The following is a 21,677-nucleotide window of genomic DNA, read 5'->3' on the forward strand; positions in this document are numbered from 1 at the left end:
CGTTAACACCATATATAAACCAAGTTTCGTGACTTCCATTAACTTCTTTCTCCTTCAAACCGCGTTGAAGAGGCGCCGGTGGTGGCGCTGACAGAAGACGGTTTCGCAATCGGGAAGAGAAAAGGACTCGGGAGAATTCCCGCAACAGGAGTGCCTGCGAGGCACGTTATCGTTCTCGGTGAATTCCTGCCGCACGCAATGCGATCATTCTGATGTGCAATATCCCGCGAACGCACGAACGCGCGTTAGCACAGGCATCAACTCGCACACACTCCTGCAACCACAAAAACATGAAGAGCGCCGGCATTGTGGCCGCGGGCAGATTGCGCGATTCGAGGAACGAGGAACTATTTGAATTGCGGTTGTGTAATTTATCGTGCATAGGGAGCACAGAAGCGGTATTTTTTTTATGTTACGGGATTCAAGTTTCCTCCGCAAACGATTTTACCCGTTATGTCAGGACTGAGAATAAAGCTGAATGTCTGATGATATGTAAAGGTTTACCTTAGTCCCGTAAACAGTGGTGAAGAAATAGCGGCTTACGGAGCATGATATTGGAATCACAATACATGCTAAGCGATCGTTTGATGCGTTACTGGGAGAGTACGTCAGATCTGGACGCGCGTCTTTGAGCTTGCGGCTGGGTTCCAGTATCTTCAAGGTTGGTAACGTCAGGCTCTGCTAAGTTATCCAAATTTTTGTGTATTCCATTTGAAACGGAGTTAAACAAAACATTAGTTAAAAACCTTCATTCCAACTTTGTTAATTTTTTCAGATTTTAACGTGAGGGTGATCCGGTATTAGCAATCGTAAAAGAGACAAGTCATAGATAGTAGTATTAAGTTATAAATGCCGCAGACTAACCGTGCTTACTGAATAGCAAGACGTCAATTGTAAGTCTCTTTTCAATAAAAAAAGCCACCAAAAGGAGGTATCTGATCATTTACATGGACATTTAATAAAGTTGTGCCCTGTAACTGGTACAAATAAATATCTCTGCAACAACACAGTGTTACATTGAAAAGCGTCCCTTTTAGGGTCAAAGCCCCTAAGTGGCTCGGGCTGTCGGCGTCTCCTGTCGTCATCATCGTTTCATGTAGTCACGGTACCAAAAACAACGGGACACTCGTTTTCCAAAGCCTCGCGTACTAATAGAACCCACCGGGACACTCGCATTCCAACTCCTCAAGCTAGAACGCTTCGTGCTTCAAAGACAAGAGAGCAAAGCTTTATACTTCTACCCACAAACTGTTTCATCTCCGCGGGAAAAAAAAGCCAAGGCACCAAGAGTACACTTATACACTGCATGCTTCACTCCTCCCCAGGTTTCACGTTAGTGCAGATGGCCCGGTTTTTTTTTTCTCCACCATTTACCGTTACCTCCAAGCTCCGACCCCCCCCCCCCCCCCCCCTCTCGGCAAGGAGAACACCCGCACAAAACCTTAAACAAGTCATGATTTCAAAATATAAATTGGATTCAATAAAAAGACTGCTTCGTCCCAATAACAATGATACCAATTTTATCGCAAGCTTCAAACAAGTAATCTCGGTATTAAAGAAAACATATGAAGCAATGGCGCGACTCCGCAGCCACGTTACGGCGATGTCTCTATGACCTGAAGTAGCGTAGACCAAAGTTAGCACCCCCTTGTCTCGTTATTTTTGCGCTGTGAAGATGAGTCTCTATGACGTCACAGATTCTTGCATTCGCTATTGGGGGCCGCCGCCCCAAGCCATTACCAATAAGCATGTATGGGCAATTTTAATGGGGCTGCTGGTTCCATTTGATTGTATTATTTAAATGCTACCTTGATAAATGTGTTTTATTGCTGGCCAATATCACACCCCTCCTGCCAGTATTACGTCCCTGTGGCGCGAAATTTGGAAGATTTTCAACATATATAGCATTTTTTGTTGTTAACAAATGTCTTGCATGTCTGTAATGGCACTGAGTGAGTTACCATAGGCTAGTTCTTTCATACTGAGCAAAGTTCTATTTTGTCTTTTCGCCCCTTTAATGGCGTTGCGCAATGCCAGCTCCCGAATTATGACCATGGGTTGTTCTGGGAAGGAAGTTGTGGCTTTGCATCTTAACCGGAGCACATATTATCGTGCTTTTCCTTTCTTTACTCGTATTTTATAATTCCTGTTTTCATGCATATAGAGACAAGCCATTCACACTATGATACACTTGACGTTCGCAATTGTTGGCCTTCCTTCGCCCTTTCTCCATCGGTCTCCGCACGCACGCACACACGCACGTGCACACCCGCACACACACACACACACACACTCGCACATGCACGCACGTACAGTTTGAGTCGCCTGCACGTCCACTGTAACTTTAATTTTTTAGTAGGTACCATTTCACGCCATCTCGCCGTTTAATATTTCCGCAATCGTACAACTGAGTCGGCGCGAGGCGGCAGACGTTTCTATTCCGTTCAACGAGAGTGACAGGCTGATAAAATATAACCAGCCCACGTCAAGAGCGCGTATAACAGCACGGGGCCGTTCGCAGCGTGTCTCTAGTCAAACACTTGCATATTGACACACCCATATGGCTTCGGGAGCGTCATCGTTATTGCTCAACAACCATCACTCGCCTGGTTAGACGCATTCAGACTACGGAGCCGTCAGCGCTGAAAGCGAACAGGCGCGACATTTCCGACACCGCGCCTACTCACGCCCGGGTACCGTTTTCCGTGTTTAGCCAGGGCAGACACGTTATCGAATGGCGCTATAAATACCCGTAAAATACAGGCGTCACGGGATGTCATAACGTTCACCGTAGATGTGGAACGTACGCACAGCCGACGTTTTGTATAGGGCTGTATATATTATACCATTTTTTACTTGCGACATAGCGCAGCGTGCACCTCTATGCTGCTTTTTTTGGGGTTATAGATTCTACATTTATGACAAACACGTGCTCGTAGCTAAGGTGCCCTATCGACATTCTGGCAGGTGTCATATGAGTACCATATGTGCCGTATGGGGTTTCGAACCAAAGAGGTCGTGGGGAATATAGGCTGGATTCAGGAAAGACAACTCAACAATGACAGTCTTTGGCGCACGTTTAGGGAGCATTTGGTTGAAGTGTCACACTCCCCTGCCTTCTGCACTCTAAAAAAATATATCGAAGCATCCTAGACCGTACGAGTTTTTAATGGGTTCGAACGCAGTACTTGCCATACATTTCAATACATTTCAGTTTTCAAAGAGCGTTGCTGAATAACTTCATTAGCTGACAACGAGGTAATTTTGAATGTGCTATGTACTAAGGAAACATTAAAATAAAATTAAAAACACTTGAAACAAGTGTTAAAAAAATACAGGAATAAAATGAAATGAATTGACGTTCTTTTAAATGTCGTTTTTTTTTTTGTCTTCGAATTGCCAAACAGGAGGAATCTGCGCGGCCAATGACTTAGCCATCAGAATTCCAATCTGCACCGGGGATATCAGCTTACATGTCGTTAAATTCTTAGCATAAAGCAAGAACAAGACAGGAGGGGAAACGGCGCTTCCTAAGGCGGCCAGATAACGTCACAAGCACTGGTCTATGTTAAGTCAGCGGCATCTGTCGCCGGAGAAGAAACTGCCTGCCGCAGCGATGGGCATTTCACTGCGCAGCCCTGGAACGAATTGCGGCCGCTGTCATTTCCTCCATCAGGTGCCGCTACCCTTTTTTTCGTCGTCGCATCTACGAAGCTTCGTAGCCCGCCGTTGGTTTCAATGTGACATAATCTGGCCACTCGCTCGCGCCCTCCGCAAGGGGCCGTTTCCCCTCCTGTATATATTCTTACACCGTGGTTCTTAGACAGTACAGTTGAGCCTCGTTATTACGAACACTGATATAGCGAATTATCGGCTATAGCGAACTAAATACGCGCTTTGGTTGATAACGCTTTATTTCAAGGACACTTATTATTCTATAACGAAACTTAAATCGTGAGAGCCGCGAGCGAAAGCGGATATAACGAAGAAATATTTGACCAGGAGGTTGAGAAGCTACTTGGAAAAACCCTCTGACACCCGAAACTGTAGAAGTATAAAAGCTCTTTTGTTCGAGGACGCTGGGAAAAACTCCATCCTGTTCAGTGCTGTTAGTAGCCACCAGATGACGATCACCTCCTTCATCAAATATGTAAAGACGCAGGCCTGTTTTGTCAAGTAAACTTTGTTCTGTTGTGATTTCACGTATACTCATGTTCCGGTTCATTGAGCTTGAAATGCAATAAGGAGAAAGGTAAGGGCTACCTTGTTTATAGGTGGTTTGAAGCCTACGAAATGCATTTTTGCATCAAGCGTTTTTGCGCGAGCCAGATTGTCGCGTTAGAACGGTGGTTTGGGCCAGTTAGTGCGTACTAACTGAAATTCAAAACAGCGCAAAAAGACGGGACAAGAAAACGGCGACACACGGCGCTGACGTGCATCGATCTTATGTTTTGTGTTTAATGTTCGATGCGCTTCTTTTTTATCGTGTTTCCTTCTCGCCTTCCTTCCTTGGGTATATTTCGCAAGCCGCGCAGTAAACCAACCAGTTGCTACTCAGCGCCGTTGTGTCGTCATTTTCTTGTCCCGTCTTTTTGCGCTGTTTTGAATTTCAGCGGGATTTTCAATTTGTTAGAGCCAATTTTTTAACCTGTACTGTTACAACGAATATCGAATATAACGAGCTAATTTGCTGTCCCAATACTACTTTGTCATAACGAGGTTCGACTGTACCACCATTGCTTCCGTCACAAAGAAAAAACAGGGCGAAGGTGATGCATCTTTCGCGGACAAGGCTTTCACGAACAAGGCCCGAATTCCTAAAGGAGCCTTGTTGGGTCTTTAAGGGTACTTTGTGATTCTAGCTTCAAGCGCTGTGAAAGCTATATACCGCCATCGTCAGCACAGGATGGCACACTGCGTCTGGTTCAGCTCAACCGACGCTCCATCCAGTTTCATTTGCAGTCCACCTTTCTTTCTTTCTTTCTTTCTTTCTTTCTTTCTTTCTTTCTTTCTTTCTTTCTTTCTTTCTTTCTTTCTTCCTTTCTCTCTTTCTTTCTTTCTTTCTTTCTTTCTTTCTTTCTTTCCGCCATTTTCTATTAGTGACGGAAATCAAATACTGTCTTCGCTGCGTCTAAATGTTGGCCAATCGTAGTTGCGCACTCTGCAAGAACGCATAGGTCGTTTTAAGAATCAGGGAAACGGCAGGCGCCTTTCGAACTCTATAGTTTCTACTCTTTTCTGCTGCTCGCCGCAACGCTTGGCTCATACATTTCGCGGTCACAAAATTTAATGGCTGGACGTGTTTACTCACTGCGCTCCAAAAACGCCTCAGTTGCTTAAAAAGATAGTGTTTCAGGTCCCCTTTGACCAACACAGTGTGTGGGCGATGTCTGCACCTTAAAAGGTCCCTGTCTGGAGCAGGTTTCTGTGAAGTGCATCGAGCAAGCGACACACCCAAACAAGGTTTTCTTCCAGGAGGTAATTACCTGTCTTGTTTTTTTTTTTTTTTGCTGACGAGGGAGCACCGACGCGCCACTTGTATCAGAAGTTAGACAACGGACTATGACCGTGTAAGTGGCACTAACTAAGCTGCAACGCCGTAAAGAAACAGTGGCGCAATAGTCCAAACGGGAGTCAGTGAACCGTTCGGGGCAAACTGCATTAGTCTCGAAAGCACATCTACAACGAATTGTTTCACAACATGTTTTGTTGGGAGGGGCGCCCGCTGTTCGCGCTGCAAGTAAGTACCTTTAGATAAGGGCGCCAGTGATTCAACGGCGCCGTAGTTTCGAATTCATTGATCAACTGTTTATTCTTTGCCGGTCGGGCACTGAGATGTGTGCTCAGTGCTTTCTTCAGTGTTTGGAATGTGCATGTTCAGTGATTTCTCTGAAATGAAGAACTAAGTGACTGACAAAGAAATTGCTATTTTTGAACGAGCTTTGAGGGAAAAATAAATCGTCTGCGTGCGTTACTCCCTTGTTTGTATTTGCGCTGCCACCGAGTTCAATTTTCGATGAGAATATGGTCACCAAGCATTCAGGCGATTTGGTGGCGGAATCAGTAATGCTTCATTTTGTTCTTGCGAGGAAATTTCAGAATGACTTCCACCTGACGCCGCGAAAAAAAAGAAAAAGAAATGCAATGCAATCGTCTTTTATTATTTCATTATTAGTCACGTCACCAGGCTCAGCGACTGCTTTCAAAGACATTGGATATTGCAAAAAAATCCCGTGAAACTTAAATGTCGGTTGCACGACGTAATACAGAGGGAATAATAGTATTACTGGATCAGACGGTCTCATGACAAGGGCTGCTGTAATATATTGTCTTACCAGGTATTACTCCTCCTACAAATAACTTAATATTTACCGTACATGCCCCGCTGTAACTAATTTTTCTAGTTATCGTCTGCAGCGACCTCTTCCGTTCCTCCTGCATCCTTTTAAAGCGAACTTCTTTTCATTGTAACACGTAGGTGACTGTAAAACAGAACGGTCATCTTGTACGAAACAATTAAGAACTTTATAAGCGATTAAGAAATGAACAGAGAATGTCGTTTAAAAGGCGTCGACGCAAAAGTAATAGATAATTAATATTGCGGCTCGGTTACAAAAGTTAGAAACACGTTTATCCCCTCGGTTCACGAACCCGGATAGTGACGGGCATCGAGTACGAAACTCTCCGGCGTATGTCCATGCTCTCTCCGGTGAAGTGGCAGGAGCTAATCTAAATAACAACGCAAAGGCCCTTTCTCAAGCATCGGCTGAAGGTGAGCTTCCCCGAGTTCCGATTCTGGCCCTGCCGTCGATATCCGCAAAGAAACGCGTATCAATTCCCAGTGAGCGGCGGGATAAACGAAAAAAAGAATGACAGCAGCCACGACCTTGAAGCGCGCGAAAATGCGACAAACTCACGGCGCTGAAATGTATAAGGAATACCCGATCGAACGACGTGCCTGAAAAGAAGCGGCAATGGCTGCCGCAACGAGCGGAGACGTCCCTGAAAGTCGAGCCTTCCCGCATCGATCCGGAACGATTCGGCTGAGCAGACGGGTCTCACGCAAACCCGGGGGTAGGGCGAGAGCTGCGGAGCCGTCCGGCGGCGTCTGTTCACTCGTGCTCTCGCGTTGAGCGCCATATCGGACTACGGCGCTCGGTAAGCGTGAACGGTCCAGTGGCTCTCTGCCGGCTTCCCCATTGGACGAAACTGCGAACGTCAGCATTTTTCGATCGGCGGAGCCAAGCGCCCTTCCAGGAAAAAGAGGGAAGGAGGGAGGGAGGGGGAACCGTTTCTCGTATTTACCTATAGGTGGCGCCGGACACCTCCGCGCGCTGCCATGACGTCATTTGTGACGTCAGATGTGACGTCACAGCGTGGGCTTGAGGAAGGTCGCATGAAAAGGGAGAAAAGAGGAAATGAGGCAGAACTTCCCGAGGGAGAAGCCAAACAGAGAAGTGTTGTAACGTTTCGCTACGCCTACTATCTCAAATTAAAAAAAAGTCTGAAGTCTGGTGCTGGTTTTTAATACTTTTGTACCCACTGCACCACCGGACTATTGGAATGGACCGCTGACAGCAGTGGCTTTAGGCTGGTAGCCTTAGGCTTTCGAACATTTCGATATCTTATTGTTCTGTCTTTCCGTCTCTGTGTCGCCGCTCTACGCTCCAAGTGCTAATGGCATCCCATCGCATTGGTGCAGTGAACTCGGAGAGGATGTCGAGTTGACTGACCTCCTGTACGTACTAGCTCTTTGCGAGTAACGAATGTTTCTGTGTGTTTCGATTTCAGCAGTGGTGATGCAAGGAGGGAAATTGAGTGTCACCGTGTTGCAATCGGTGCCGCGTCCGCGGCTATTTTTGGGCGCGTTGCTTTGCATAGACCATTTCGCTTAGATGTTCCGGTGGCCTTGATCTTATACGAAAAGTTTCACAATTTAAATCGCTCAGAAAGGAAGTGCAGTGGGACAAGAGACACAAGCATGGCTCACACAGCCTAACTGCATCATGGGAAACTAGTGCGAACACAGAATATACGGTGTGCACGCGCAGACATTATTTCTGAGCGATGATTGATGAAAAAGGGAAGGAAGCTTGATGTTTCCTACCTTTATTTATTCAAAATACAAAGAACTCAAATCGAAGGCAACAAAGGAGTCGGCGCGCAGGCACACAACATACACACAATACCTACACCAGTTGCTGCGTGGGCCGCAATGCCATCGTAAACAAAAAAAAAAAACTAATAACATTTGGCATTTCTTGGTCGTCTGTGGATTGGAAGCGGTTTATTGGAGAGTATAGTGAAGTGGGGATTTTTCTCCAGAACTATCATAAGCGTGTTGTCTCTCAAAGCGGCTGTCAGATATCGTATCGAGGCAGACAGTCACAGCTAGTGCAGCATGCTCTTATTGTACCTTCCTTCTATTTCACATTCAACTCCTTAATACTGTGCTCTATTTATTAAGAAGTAAGCCGAGAAACTTTCGTGTTTAAACGCGGTTGTCGAACTTTTTTTACATTCAATTCCCCCATTCTGGACTTCGTGAAGGTGGCTTTTTCTTATAAGGAATATGCCTGCAGGGAACCACGCTTTACAGGCCCCTCAACGTGCACGGCGTAAGGAATGGAAAAGTTGACATCGACGACGTGCAGCCGTAGTGTTGCAAAGGAAAGCCAAACAGCTTTCTCAGAAACGTCAAATTCGTCCTTGTCCAGGATTTGAAATCGGGACCATCGTCTATCTAGAGAGGTCCATCTAGCAACAGAGCTAACCAGCAGTCTGGCCGTCCGTTTATAACGCGAGAGCGAATCGATTGTGTCGTATTTACTCTACCAGGCGGCGTTGCCTCTGCAGTACTCTTCAGAACACAGCCTACTACACTGGATACATGGGAGGCAGCCCTGGCAAGCACATCTCTACAGGACCAACTCAACCTGCTGGAGAGAGCAAAGACCGGCGCACTGGCCACTGGGGCCCTGGACCTAGGGTTCCCCATGTACTATGAATTCCACTCCTCTCTATCCCCTACCCCATTCTCTCCTTTTCCTATTTCTCAATAAATTTTGTTCAGTCAGTCAGTCTTCAGAACATATCTGCAGCACTGAAGCAGAAAATTAGCCCGTCTCCGAAAAGTTGTCTGAGATTCATTTTTGAAGACAAAGGGACTATTAATGCTTGTGATACTGGATATCACTTTAAATATAGCGCCATAGCTGCCATGATTGGTTAAACAGGACTGTTTAGCCTCGACATTTTAGCGAGACAGGTTATCACGCAGTAAATGAAATCTCACATTAATGAAAGTAATGAAATCTCACAGTAAATGAAAGGTCACAGTAAATGAAATCAGGCCGGATGTTGAGTTTCATTAGGTTTGAGCTTCGGTAAATCCTCCAGCAGTACAACGCTTACTCCGTACTGCGGAGTGTATAACGCACTATTTACACCTAAACATTCCGTCAACACAGTGACGGTGTAAATATGAAGCAATAACATACCATTGCTCCGACCGGTGTTACGAATCGGCCAGCAACACGTGTTCTCCCGCATCAGCGACCACGTGGGAATCGACCATGTGCGCCCGCGTGTTGGTGAATCATACTTTCGTGTCTCGACATGCCGGGTCAGTCACCTCGCTTTGCAATGTGCCTCCGGCGGCTGCCAGCGCCACACCCTTCAGGCACCTGCGCGTCGGAGAATCCCGCCCTGACCTTCCCGGCTCAGACGTTTCGCTATCGGCACGATCAGCAGTTGATAGCGCGACCCCGGCACCTTTCAAGGACACTCTCTCCCCTCTCTCGGACGCCACGAGGGGTGAATGCTATGACTAGCGAACTATGGACACGTGTGTGTGTCTGTGATTTCGTGGCGTGTTACTCTTGGGGGCGTTTTTTGGGTATAAAAGAAGCAGCACAAACGCTGAAGATCATTCCTGCCTGAGCAGCGAATCCATGCGGTCGCTCTGCTCTAGTCCTGTATTGTAACCTCGCCCGTCGGGGCATTGTATGTTTTTTTTTTGGCTTCGGCTCACCTCTCGCTATGAAGTAAACAGTTACGTTACCCTACTGCTCTGGACTTCTTCACGACTGCAACACCGGCTGGCCGCTCGCACCATACACGCTACCCTTCGTATGTTGGCGGCTACGGAGTAAAGGATCGGGTGCCCCCGCCCGGTCGCAACACCGGTGACGGAGGTAAGAACGTAACCTCCAAGAAAACTCCGGCTGGGGAGATTCATACCGGAAAAAGCTCCGTCTACTAGCGGAGTTAAAGGACGTGCCTCTCGCGAGCTCTCCGCGCAAGCGAGAGGGCAGTCGTCAAGATGGCCGCTGCTCCCGGTGGACGTGCAGCGAGAAAGCGAGCTCCGATCTAGAAAGCGTGGGTTTTCGCGTGCAGTTTCCAAAACGTGACTACCTTGCCGCTTAAACGGCACACAAGAAAGGAATGTATCAGCAAGATCAACCAATACTGTTTCCGACGCATTGCGTGCTGCGCGCATTCGATTCGCGGTGGTGGAATGTGGCGATGGGTGCGTGCGGGAGCACGAACAGGATACTTCAAGTGGCAATCGGATCAACAACGAGCATAGGACTCGTCGACGCATAAACGTGTCGCGCTGTGAAAGCAACCATTCTTCCTACACAGCAAGGTGGTTGTCGAAAACGGTAGGGAGGCTTACTGGCCTGTACTTTGTACTGCGGTAGGTGCATGCTCGATAAAGTCAGCTAACGCCGTGATGTTTGTCAAAGCCTGGAATTTCAATTTAGATTTAAAGATGCTACCGTCGCGAACTGTGGCGCGGTGGTGGTGGCGTAAAAGTGAACGTGTTTGTGTCTGGCTGCAATCATTTGCTAAGGGCTACCCGTCTTCATTTTTCATACAAAAATATTCCAGGAGCTTCACTTCGCTTCAAACTAAGAGGAGTCGGTCAAAGAGAAGCCAGACTTTCCCGCAATAGCCCTATCGTTTGCAGTGTTAAGTTCACATTTCTTTTTTCTTTTTGTACTTTAGCACATGATTTTACAAAGTTGCTAAACGTGTTAATTTGTTTTTATTTGTTTTCATAGCCTAAAGTCGCCCCTCCCCATTATTATCCATGAGTTTCCAGTGTCAGAAAAGCTCTAAATGCACCGTAAACATGCCGCGATGGTGTTGCTTACAGCAGACATCGCCCGCTTCGCCCTCCGACACGCTGGGAGAAAATCTCCCCGCCGTTTTCTGGGAACGCTCACGAACGCCGTACCGTCCACGCCGATGCACTGCCGCCCCCCCCCCCCCCCCCCCCCCCCCCCACCGTTTAAGGAACGCGATTAAAAGAAGGGGGATATACGCAAACAAAGCAAGTTGACTGGCACCGAAAACATGTGCACTTTACGCAGGTTCCTAGGCGCATTCCCATGCCGTCATCGTATTTGCGTTCTCCTAGTTAAACATCTTTTCTTCGGGCTTGGTGGTATTTATTCATTTCCGTCATATGTGAATACCCTGCTTATTTTATTTTGGTGAGTCCTCGATTTTTTGTATTGAGACGTCGTATGTGTGTGGTTTTTCCGTATTGCCTGCGCTGTTTTGAATTCAGTTAGCTTTTCGGTAGTTGTTTTGTCTGACCTGGCCAATAATGATACTCGCCAAATATGGTGCTGATTTCCCACTTGATTTCTGTTTTTCTTTTGAATTAAATCACGTGGTTTAAATAGGGAAGAGATCTAACTTCCGCCTTACAACGTTTGGTCACTTTCATTGAAATTCACGATAACGAGTGAGTAGAATAGGCGCAGATGTGATGGGCTTACTTTGGAGCTGCAAACAAAATACCTGGGGGTTTCAACGAGTCCAGAGAGAGAGAGAGAGAGAGAGAGAGAGAGAGAGAGAGAGAGACGGCTATTTGATGCCCGAGATGGGTTCTGAAGGGTAGACGACTTGGACGGTCTCCCTCCTTCAGCCGTCAGCCAGGATTCCTTGGATCCTGGCGGCGGCTTCGGCCATCCGGACTGCTGATTTATTGTTTTTCGCTTTAATCGGAAAAACGCCGGTGCGGTCGGCATCGTGCCATTATCCTTGGGCTCAGTAGCACAACCCCACTGGGCCACCGTATGGCTGGTAGCCGCATATATTTTCTACCATGTTTCAGCTGAGTGGTGTTTCATTTGAGTTTGATGTGACTTATTTTTCGATGTGACTTAGTCTCCATTGTCGTAGTTATTCGTGTTCCGTGTATATGTTTGAGTATCAGCTGATGTATTTTTGAACGCAAATATTTTGTTATTTTTTTGAAGTTGACGTGCTATTTGTTCTATTTTGAATTTGAAATTGAGGTGAAGTTGACTTTGAAGTTGACAAGGAAATAAATGTCGGTTTTGTTACTTGCAAGTCTCGGTACTGCCCTGCTCATCGTGGTTTTTAAAAACAAAATACTTCACTAGACACTAAAAAACACTTATTCGTGGCGGACCTTTAGGTGACATAAAATACTCCTCCGGAGGGTTAAACGCACCCCCCTTCAGGGATGTTCTTAATTACATAAAATGCGGCGCTAAATGTCACAAAAAAACTCCTCTTCAACGGAGTAATGGACAGCACGAAAAACTGCATAACAAGGGAAAGGTATTTATACCACTGGCTAATAAAGGTGTAAAAACGTTTAGCGTGCACTAACGCAAACGAAAGCCTGACAGCGTAGCGCAACGCGCCAAGCCATTAAGGCCACTCTCCTTGAGACGCAGCAGTGCTACATACAACCCACGTGACTGTCTCGCTGTGACCCTCCGGCGACGTCGCGTCTCTCACGTGAAAGTTGCTTTCCTGGGCGCGTGATGCTTCGGAACGCGGAGTTTCTTTTTACGACGGAGACGAAGCGGGCCCACACACGCAAACAAACACACACCCCCGAGCATCACGAGTGGTGTGCTTAGTCGTCTTTCTAACGGCGCGAGCGATAAGCGACCACGTCAGGTATGAAGATAAGGCCGGGAGAGATAGCGCGTGGCGGTCAGTACGGTGACGGTCACGGACCCGCGCCCGATTGAGTCATCGTCTGAAAGGACACTTGGCGGGAACCTGAAGCTAGCAAGGAACAATACGGCTCCGGACTGGAGTGACAGGAGTTCAAAATCAAGATGGCTCATGGCGTTACCTCAATGTCATCCTTGCGTTGCCCTTTTTCGAACTTAGGGTTTGTCTAATTATGAAGCTTCAGGTTACCCAGGAGCATAATCGAATCCTTAGACACTCACAAAGAACACACTAACTCCATCCGTGTACGCGAAACCCAAACACGGTACACACGCCACCCAATCACGAAATATGGGAACAGAGAATACGATGACAAGTGATGGTTGCATGCATGCGCGCGCACACGCGTTCATTTTCGCATAATCAGCATATTTACGTCGTAACAACAAAAGCGTCCATAAATTTGACATTTACACCGAGATTGACCCCTCCACTGGTAGGCAGGGCATGCAGGGATCCCGACTAACTTCGCCTCCACCCCAGGCAAATGAGCTCTTCGTTTACCACAAGTTACCATCACCGAAGCGGAACTATTGATTTTTGCGTGTTCAACTTCCTCTCTTCCCTCCCGGCCCAAATACAGATCCTGATGGACTGCTTCTCAAAGATCCCGAATTAGCAATCCAATCGTCAACGAACTCTTTCATCAGATTTTCATCCTGCAACATAAAAAAAAAAAACTTATCTTCGTCCCCGTGATGACTCGTCGCCTGGACTCGAGGATTCATGCCCGACGAACAGGGAAGCCGCTGCCGCTGCTGAAGAGTGCGTAAACGCAATATGATTCAGCTGTACCCCCACCTGACAGCAGCTTCTGCTGTCCTGATCCCACCAGCGTGCAGCTCTTCGGTACAGACAAGAAAGACCGCCTTCACGTCCTTACTGCACCCGGCCTCCTGTCCTCTCTTCCCACGACTCCAAAATCAGGCGAAGGTTTCATCAACAAATACTTTGCCAACGCCACCCATACCACAGAGACCTTCCGTAACTGGCACACTTCATCACTGCCAGATGTCCCACCCAACTTCTCATCTCCCTCCAACCCACCCATTTTAAAGAAGTACTGACACGAAATTTTTATGTTACGTTTTTTTCGCTGCTATGCGTGCCTACCAGCCCACTAATAATAGATTGACAGATTAGACGGTCGAGCGCAGCGTAAACATTCATTTACGGCGTCGTTTATTCGTGCCAGTTTCGGTTTCGACAAAAAAACGCCGAGCGGCCGCCATGACAGCATGTATGACATGGCGTCACCATTCTTGCCGTATCGCTGCCTCTCTGGAAGCGCGCGCGAGCGAGCGCACGCGCGCGCCCAGACCGGCCGAGGTCTTCGCCGTCCCCACAGGCCCGGGCAGCATGACGTCAGTCCCAAAACCATGACGTGTACACACGCCCGAGCAGCGCGCGCCAACCACAGCCAGCGCGTCGGCTTCGTCACGGGAGCCCCGACGTCGGCAGTTTGGGGCACGTAGCAGATGATGTCACGTCGGCCCGCTCTGGTCTTTCTCGTGCGGGCGAAGATTAAAATGGATTTTAAATATGTTTCGCTGAACGGTTGCTGCTGAAACTTGCTGGGAGATATCTCCTGATAAAAAGGAAGCGTTTTACATAGTTATCTCAGCTTTGAAATTTCGTGTCAGTACTCCTTTAAGCACGTAACCCATGCCTGTTACTTGCCTGATGTAGCACCATTATTCCTGCTCCATATGCACCGTCCTCGTATATCGAACCCCTGGACCCCCCGGAATGTTTCTCCTTTCGCACTAATCTAGCAAAAGCGGGATTGCCCGAGCGGCATAGAGCTGAGAGTCCACTCCTTTCGGCACATCCTGAACTCCCATGACCTATTCCGTCTTCTCAAGGGGCCCACCAGGCTCACTTCGACACAACAACAAACCCCAAGATGATTCCCACCCCAAACACCGCCATTCTGCGTCCCCCCTGCAGTTCCTCCTACTGAGATAAAATCATTTCCTGCACTCAAAATCACCCCTTACGACGTATCAACTGCCCACAGAACCTTAACCCCATTAACAACCCATCCCTTGATCAGTGGAAGTCTGCGCTGAGCAGCTAGGCGCCGAAGCTTCAAGAAGCCCCGGTGCAACGAGCCCTGAATTGGGTGCATGCTCGCGGCCTCCTGGACACAGGAGGCTGACCACATCTCCGTACCGATACCCAGTTGCTCAAATAAATGCTTATTCATCTTCCTCCTCCCTGCCGGCATTCAGACGGACACGCACCAAGAAAAGCTACGGGGGCACCTAAGCTTTCTATGCGTGCGCCTGATTACTGTTTGAGTTGTGAAAGAAAATCCCGGGCCATGTCTATTAACGTGAAACCTGGTGAGGGGCTAAGCATACAGTGCATAAGTGTATTCTTAGTGCCCTGTCGTTTTTGCCAATGCAGTTGAAACCATTTCGGGGGTAGAGGTATACAGCTTGGCTGTACAAGTCTTTGAAGCACGAAGCTCTCTAGCGCGAGGCGTAAACGAGTGTCCCGGTGTTTTTTAGTACGCGTTACGTTCTAGCGCGAGGCGTAAACGACTCATTTCCTGGTGTTTTAGTACCGTGACTACATGAGACGATGGTTACGACGACGATGTTTTTTTTTGTATATTTTGAGTTGCTTTGCGCGTAATTTTGTTTCTGTGTGTTTTTATCTTCCTGCTTTGAAAATTTGTTTGTTTGCATATTGAGCATTCATGTAATTCATGTAACCCACTCTGCGAAAATCCCTAGTAGGGATTGCAGTATTCATAAATAAATAAAAATAAAAAAATAAAAACAACATGAGACCCAGACAGCCTGAGCATATAAGGGGCATCACCTCTAATATGTGAGAGTGGATGGGTTGGCGTCGCTGGCAACGGGAAATGGTAAATCGGCCACGAGACTGCTGTCTTCTCACTTGCCAATGCCCTTGAGTTTGGTATGTAAGTTTTGGGAGTTGGTATGGTGCCATCGCAGCCGAATGGAAACTGGTGAATCGAACATACATGAGCTTCAGACGGCCTGTTATCGTCACTGCCAATCCACCTTTCTGGTTACGTCGGGGGGATGCCGCAGCCAATGGGAATTTTGAGAAAAAAATATCGGCCAACATGCAACCAATCGGCGATTTTGCAGAAACGGCCTGGTTATGAAGACCTGCACACGGTGCTTTTCACGCCAAGTGAGCACGTAATGCGTTCATCGTGCTCACGCATTAATATTTGGTGGGCCACCCCTAATGCTTCAAACACACACACACACACACACACACACACACACACACACACACACACACACACACACACACACGCACACACACACACATATATGTATGTATGTATGTATGTATGTATGTATGTATGTATGTATGTATGTATGTATGTATGTATGTATGTATGTATGTATGTATGTATGTGCATGTATGTATGTATGTGTTGTTCATTGGACCGGGAAGATCCACAAACAGGCGCCAATCTCTCCTCTAAGGGCAGACAAAGTTTCCAGTATGCGCGTCTTGAGCACAATGACAGAACTTAGCGAAAGTTCTGCGCTGCTCCCTTCAGTAAGGCCCTAACCCCGACTGCGACGCTAAAGCCGGCTTATGTAAAGCTCAACCACTATCCTGAAACCTTGTGCCTAAGTCGACCCCATCGACCAGGTCTGTTGTTTTAACGGATAAGGCAGAAAAGTCGCGAACTCTCGGGGAAAATAATCGGGACGCAAACGTCGAGAGCGAAGCCTAAGTGCGGCCCCATCGGGAGAGTTATGAATATTCGAATGCGACGGTTGGGTCGGTGACGTCAACCGAATGTCTCTTTCGAAACTCCAAGGTTACGTTTGGGGGTCATTGAGCCGACAAACAACACGGTTGCTGTTTTTTTGTGTGTGTATGTGTACGCAGCCTGAATAACAAAGTACTGAGAATTCCATCGGAGGCAGTGATTTTTTATGCCGCATTTTTTTTTCGCCATTAATTTCGATCTTTTCCCTTATTTACAAAGTCTGGTTTTACAGCCAAGGCCACACATGGCGATCAGGCGCGCCGTAGTGGAGCATTACGGTTAATTTTAGACTGGCTGGTCATTTTGACATAGAACAGCTCCTCAGCCGGGGTGTAGCTACGGCGTGTAAAAACCCACTTAAATTTGTGGACAAAGTTTTGACTCTCGGTTTCTAAATTTCTAAATTTAAACTCAATTTAGATCGGCTCTGTAAGGCGGTCGCTCTGACACTACACGCAACTTGATAAAATACGTTGTAACATGATTCAGTAGTTTTTTCGCTGCGGAGCGATTGATAGCAATGTAAACGTCAATCAATCAATCAATCAATCAATCAATCAATCAATCAATCAATCAATCAATCAATCAATCAATCAATCAATCAATCAATCAATCAATCAATCAATCAATCAATCAATCAATCAATCAATTCTACTTGTTTCTGAAAATTGTACATGGTGGTTACACACAGAAAGATGTCCCGAGGTCAGAGACTCTAACGGGACTTCATAGAGTTGTACGGCATCTGACTTTTTACTTGTGCACGTGAAGGAAACTTACGCTGCCACCAAACTAGACGTTTTGGCATTTTTAGTCAGACTAAAGTCCAATGCATGGGTGCAGTGGCCCCCAATACCTCTTGCTCTCACGACCCTACGCATTTACCTCCGGATGCCAGGGTTGGAGATCGATACGCAATTAGGTTTCCCCTTCAAAGAAGCTTGAGTAATGCGTCAGTAATGCGCCAACGTTGAACTTTAAGAGATTACGCGAACGGAAAACTGACGTCCACCTAATATGCAACCACACGGCTGATACGCAAGGAATTTTTCAAATGTGAAGTTTTTGAGGAATCTGTTAAGCTCTCCTTTGTAGCTGTACGGCTGCATATGAGATGGATGTCAAATTTTACTTGCGCAGACATTTACTGCACCTTGGGCGTTGCTCCTAAATTGGTCGATTATCATTTCTCCCTCACTTCGAGTTGTTGATCAATTCGCTTTCGCTTTATAAACGGCCAGGCTGCTGGTCAGCTCAGTTGGAAGAGGGACCACCCCAGATAGGCGGTGGTCCCGGGTTGGAATCCTGGACCAGGACAGATTTGAAGTTTTCGAGAAAGCTTTTCGGCTTTCCTTTGCAACAGTACGGCTGCACATCAGGTGTATGTCAAATTTTCCCTTCCCGCAAAACTAATTACTCCACCTAACGGGTTTCTTCTAAACATGATCGATTACGAGCTTACTCTCACTCAAGGCGGGAGTGACCGCGTTTCAGACAGGCGGTCGCCTACCTTTTCGCTCTTGCGATGCGCCGCGCGTGGTTTGTAACCAGAGCCCCTTCCCGCCGTCGGAATATGCAAAGCGATTGTGCCTACGTTCGGCCCGCGTATCGTAGCGTCTAGCCGCCAACGCCACGTGGTCCGATGAAAGACGAACAATGCTAGGCGCGAGGAACCGGTTCGATCCGGCCTGACGCGGCTGTAGCGCCGACAGTCGATACGACGACCGTCTCACGAGGTGCACCTGATCCGCCGATGGGCTTTAATACATCCCTCTCGGACATACTGCCGTCTAAAAGGAAGCTACTATGCGAACCTGAAGCGACCCGTCGCGCGATCTTGCAGCCGAAAGTTTTTGTCCTGGAGAAGGAGCCCCTTTCGTACGGCTCCCTCGCTCCAAGAAAAATGCAATTGTTCGATTTCGCAAATTTTAAACAAAATTTGTAGTTCTCCTTCTTAAAGAACGAAAACATTTAAAGTCTTATCAAGATGGAATCTGTCAAAATTGCATGGCAACGAAACAATGCAGTTGTGCGGTTGCACATAAGTTTAACCAAAATTTTCAGTTCTCATTTCTACGGAACGAACGCGTTTGCGGCCTCAGCAGGATACAGACTGGCATAATTCGATGCCGATTGTTGAACGCGGTAGGAATTTGTAAAGGCAGTCCCTAGTAGCTCCGCTTTGGTCACTCGTCCGCAGACGTTTTCTATTCCCTCTAATCGGCTAGTGCCACTGTATAAATAACGCTGAAAGAGAAACGAAAACAAAAAGCAACTGTGCGCCTGGGTTGCGCTGTTTCCTTCCGTAGTACCGCATATGAATGCCTACTCAACAACCGTCCGCCAAACATTGCACAAATTCTGGGGCAATTATAACGTGCACCTAATATACACTCACCCTTAAGGGCCCTTCCCAATCCCCACAAAATGCGACCAACCTCGAAGCACCACGACCCCCTCAGCGTTCCCACTTACGTCTGCTGGTCCGTACCCCCTGGTTTGGTTTTGTGTTGGAGCGCAGCTCACACCGATTCCAGTCCCACGTACGAGAAGTGGATAGACCAGCTGTCCAGCTCAAGGCTATCCAACCAGCGCATGTTTATTAAGAGAATACGAGGAGCCAGAAAGGACCAGGCAGGGCATCCCGAACTAGCGGACGCCCCCCTAGCACATCAGATGGCGGTTGCTCTCGTAGAACTGCACCAATGATCTCTCTCTCTCTCTCTCTCTCTCTCTCTCTCTCTCTCTCTCTCTCTCTCTCTCTCTCTCTCTCTCTCTCCTCTCTCTCTCTCTCTCTCTCTCTCTCTCTCTCTCTCTCTCTCTCTCTCTCTCTCTCTCTCTCTCTCTCTCTCTCTCTCAAGCACCCGTTCTTGCCGTTCAACGGCGCCGCCGTCGGCGTGATCCTCACGTGCGGCGGACCAGCCGTCGAGCTGCAGTGGCTACGTGGAGCGGTAGCTGGCGGCAAAACATTTGGTAGAGTCCCGCGGTTGTGACGTGCGAGGAAGGCCAGGAAGCCTTCCGGATTGTCCTGGCTTTTTTTCGAGGAGAACGGCCTCATGAAACGGCTATAACCCGCGGTGCCTGCCGGCACAGCCTTGCGCCATTGCTGTAGCTCTGCGCTCCTTCTCTCTTTCCTTTTTTCTCTGTCCTAAGTAGTTCTCACCTGTACCTTTGAGTCCCCCTCTCCCCTCCCCCGGACTGGTAAACTCCCCGATGAGTTCTGAATATCCCCTGTCCACTTCTTTCTATTCAAATCGCTCACTCACTCACTCACTCACTCACTCACTCACTCACTCACTCACTCACTCACTCACTCACTCACTCACTCACTCACTCACTCACTCACTCACTCACTCACTCACTCACTCACTCACTCACTCACTGAGTGAGCGAGCGATCTATTAGCACAGGAGGGGATGAGAGAGAGCACACGCGGACCGCGACGGAGTATGCACGCCGGTGATGGCGAAGAGAGTGCGAGGAGGTAGGCGGGGAAAGCGACAGCGGAAGCATTAGGAGCATTTTATCATTGGGCTCCACCAGCGCCGATTTAATAGGCGCAGTCGAGAGAACAAACTAACTGCGCATGCGCAGTACACTCAAGAACATGCCGAGATGTTTTGAAATACTTAAAACGCTCGCAATAGTTACGCGCAGTACTTTACACGGGGTTCAAGTTCGGCCAGAACCTCAGTGTTCCTCGGACGGCGTTTTTGATCGTTGTCAAGGCAATAATTCTAACGACAGTGAAGGGGATGGCGAAATGCCCCGGTCGTCCGGACGCCATTGCTCCTTCACTGAAGCAATACATGTAATGCTGAGCTTAGACGTACTGCTACGAAGATTCGATTGGGTTTAAAACGCCGACGCAACACAGGCGATGAGGCGCGCCGTAGTGGAGGGCTCCGGATTAATTTTGACCTCCTGGGGATCTGGAGCGTGCACCGAAATCTCGTACACACGGGCGTTTTTGCTTTTCGCCTCCGTCAGAAAAGGAGCCGCCGCGGCCGGGAATCGAACCCGCGATCTCGTGCTCAGCAGCGCAACGCCTTCCACTGAGCCACCTGCTACGAAGGATGCCGACTATTTTTCTGCTACTACTCCAACGTGGCGTGACACGTGCAGGACGGAAGAGGAGGATACCTCGACGTCGCGTATTGTGCAATTCGGTCTCCTGTTATCCGCGCACGTCATGTCGCTATTGAGTCTACGTGAGAAGCGTGCCGGCGTATGGCTTCGGTGGTGTATGCCAACATTGCATTCCTCCGCCCCTCGTCGTCCGCGTCTCGATTTCCCGGCACATCCTGCGGCAGAGAGAGAGTCACCTGCTTCACAATAGCCGAGCCCGTGTTTTGCTCGATCCGCGTCGCCGCTGAGACTGACGGTGAGCCGAGGGCACTTCCTGGCACGAAGACCACGCGCCGCTTTGCATCGCGACGATCGAAGGTTCTGGCGTCGTAAACAAGAGCACGAGCGGCGTCCCTTGAAGTTACGCGGCAGAGAAGGGTGTCGAAACGCCGCCTGGATCAGAGGCGTCGGGACTATTTTAAATGCAGAGCATTTCAGTAACTCACGATGTCACCCGCGTTGACGTCCGTAGTCGTAGTCCGCACCACTCCCCCTACACTATATAAAAAAATACTATCCGGCGCCTGGTTTCGATCCCTCGACCCTGCTGGCGGAACGCAATGTACATGGCGCTCTACCCACTGCGCCACAAAGCCGACACAGAATGGGAGGCTGCGAACGCGCTTTATATCTTTGACTCATTCAAACTACGTCAAGAAGCTGCTGATACAACGCATTCACTACCACCAACTCCACAAACACTAAACGTTAACGCAATACACCCACCCCCTATGCGACGCATTTACTCGAGTCCCCC

At 48.1% G+C, this 21,677-nt stretch overlaps 1 protein-coding gene across 1 annotated transcript in view; it reads right to left on the minus strand.

Annotated features, from left to right (window-relative positions):
- Positions 1–20,539, minus strand: part of LOC144151330 (procathepsin L-like) — a 217,570-nt gene extending 197,031 nt beyond the window's left edge. Inside the window, exon 1 of the mRNA XM_077682340.1 lies at positions 20,536–20,539. The gene's annotated coding sequence lies outside the window, so the exon portion shown is untranslated. The remainder of the gene's footprint in view (positions 1–20,535) is intronic.
- Between the last annotated feature and the right edge of the window lie 1,138 nt (positions 20,540–21,677).

Source organism: Haemaphysalis longicornis, unplaced genomic scaffold (genome assembly GCF_048455015.1).
Source record: "Haemaphysalis longicornis isolate Haplotype H1 unplaced genomic scaffold, Haemaphysalis longicornis Haplotype H1 scaffold_9, whole genome shotgun sequence".
Taxonomy (NCBI): Eukaryota; Metazoa; Arthropoda; class Arachnida; order Ixodida; family Ixodidae; genus Haemaphysalis; species Haemaphysalis longicornis.